Raw genomic sequence first — 2,744 nt, 5'->3', positions numbered from 1 at the left:
GCTACATTTCTCCAAATCTGTTCTGATGAAGAAACAAACTCATTTCTGAGGACAAGAAAATTTTCAGCAATTTTTCATCTTTTTGGTGAACTATTCCTTTATGTATATTGTACAAAAACATACAAATGACATTGTACCAGTTCATACAAATTAGTCACCAATTTGCCAAAACATTACAGTTACGAATTGCCATGAGATTGAGTTGACACAGCACACATTCAAACATGCGTTACTGAGAGTTTCTTCAGTAGTTCACAGAAAGCCTTGGTGGTTTGTTAACAAAAGACATAAAACAACAAGCTGCTGATTCTCTATCTCACCTCAGCATTCATTTAAAACCTTTATATTTTTGAACTTTTGTTTAAATTGTTCAAAATCAGCTGACATTAGCGACCTAAACAACAACTGCCCAGTCAAAATGGACTTACTTTGCAAAAATGTTTTCATCAAACCAGTGTCCTTCTACCCTCCTCTCTCTCTTTATGACACATAATGCATTTCTTAAACCAAATACAGCTGAGCCTATTACAACTCAGCAGGGGAAAATATATTTGTGTAATGTCGCTGAGACTTATGCTTATTTGACAACAGGCATTTACATTTTCTGGTTTTATTGATCATGTCTGCGTGCAATGCATCAAGGCGAGCTCATCAGCTGCGGTTAATATGTTGTGCCATTGGACGCGTATCGTGAGAAACAACAGTGCTGTGGTTGGTGGGCTGAAGAATTGGCTAATCTCACAATCATGGGCTCAAATGATGCTCAAGGCAACAGTGTTGTAAAACACTTCTCAACAGCCTTATCTTATAATGTTCAAACCCAATACTGTAAGATGGTGTAACAATGCCATTTTCATTTTGGACATACTGTCTGAAATACTGAGTTTGCATGACAGTGATGACTAACCAGAATTTCATATATAGTGGTGTTCAAAAGTCTGAGACCACATTGAGAATCTGAGAATTTAAACATGGCATTGCCTTTTAGGATTTAGAAAAAAAACTTAAAACAAAGAAAAGTAAAATAAATAAAAAATCATTAAGGTTCTGCACCATTTCTAAGTCACTAATCAAATAGACAAATGTGACCAGGGTTATCATAGTTGACAAAGTAAAACGTTATAATAAAAAGTTTTTAACTGAAATATTTTAATTATTTATTATTTCATTTCTGCTATTTGTTGGTAACATGATGTAGTAAAAAAAAGAAAAGCACAACAAAATGACTATAATGTTAAATAAAATTAAAATGGCAATATTAAAATAAAAACTGATTCAAAATACTAATAAAAACTATAATAGTATCTCTAAATGATACTTAAATGTCACTGCAGGTGACTCATTTGTGCATACAGACAGATGTTTTTGCTTTATCTCATCTTCATTAGATCGTACCGGAGAACATGATAAAGTTTTACACAAACTTGTGGAGTTCATGCAGCTCAAGTGCTGCTGTACCTGAAAGCAAAAGAGAGACAAACCAAAAACTAAAGATCATGTTAACTTTCAGTTTCACTGTTCACTCAGATTGTTATCATAAATGCAAATACAAAAGCTTAAAAAAAGGTTGCATAATATATACATTAAAAAAACTTGTTTTCATTGATCATTATTAGATCTGTATATAAACGTATATAAACGTGCACAGTTTTAGTGAAATTGAACATAAAGCAACAGTGCCTCCCCCTGAATATCACACACACTGCAACAGGTCAGTGATTTTCAACTGTTTTTTCTTCAGAACCCAGACTATACATTGGACATCAAGTGGCAACCCAAAGTTATTCACTGGAAAAATAAACCAAACAAAATTTATTAATATTACCACGAACTGCATAGGCAAAACAATATGCAAAAAATGTGCTTTGCATGTTATTTGGTTTCTAAATGACTTAAATTTCAATGGCTTCCTGCTCTCAGCAGTCAATAATGCATAATATCTGTGTCTGGCACACTTCATGTCACACAACCGGTCCATGTTGTATCTGTCTAATTTGGTTGCTTCTACCAAGTGACAGAGGAATTTGCTGCAAAATACAGCTTCACTGAGCCTACAGCCTTAGACTTAAACAACAAAAGATGTGGAAAGCCTTTTCTCTTTAAACATGATTCACTTATTTTCTGCTGTAACCATGCATTATGCTAAGCTGCATATTATTATTTACATAGAACAAATCTGGCACCTGCTTTTCATTTCAACAAAAATAAGTGCACATGAAATGTCCACTGCATATATTTTATTTCTTCATATTTTATCATTGTAGTTTATTTATAAAAGACAGTACAGTATGGCTCTAGATCATATAAGTAAACTCCATGCATAAGAATCGGTCCAGTCTTGACATTTAGTTCAGGGTGATTGCATTGCATCAATATCCTTTCTTACAGTGAAAGAGAAAAGGATGAGGTAACTCTGGGACCTTCTCATGGGTGAGCTATGATTCAGAAATCTCTCTGCTTGCAGATGAAAGTTTCAAATTAACTGATTTCCTGAAGCAATGGGATGTGCGGTCAAGTGGAGTAATATGACTCTATGAGTCTCATGCAGAGGCGAAAAGGCACTGTCTGAAACAGGAGGCACTGAAACTCATTTTACTCGTGCATCTCATCCCATAGCGTCAACCCTGGCAATACTATTCTATAGTATCACATGCATTACTATTAAATTACATGCCTATAGGAAAATCAACATCTATTAAAACAGCATTTTCCAGATCCATGTTGCTCACAGACTCAAAAAAAAA

At 34.3% G+C, this 2,744-nt stretch overlaps 1 pseudogene; it reads right to left on the bottom strand.

The window, feature by feature from the left end:
- Positions 1–1,414: 1,414 nt before the first annotated feature.
- Positions 1,415–2,744, bottom strand: part of LOC107577273 (uncharacterized) — a 21,746-nt pseudogene continuing 20,416 nt past the window's right edge.

Source organism: Sinocyclocheilus grahami, unplaced genomic scaffold (assembly GCF_001515645.1).
Source record: "Sinocyclocheilus grahami isolate Dianchi unplaced genomic scaffold, SAMN03320097.WGS_v1.1 scaffold5595.1, whole genome shotgun sequence".
Classification (NCBI taxonomy): domain Eukaryota; kingdom Metazoa; phylum Chordata; class Actinopteri; order Cypriniformes; family Cyprinidae; genus Sinocyclocheilus; species Sinocyclocheilus grahami.
Note: the sequence above shows the minus strand (reverse complement) of the source record. Positions and strands in the feature narration are given on the sequence as shown.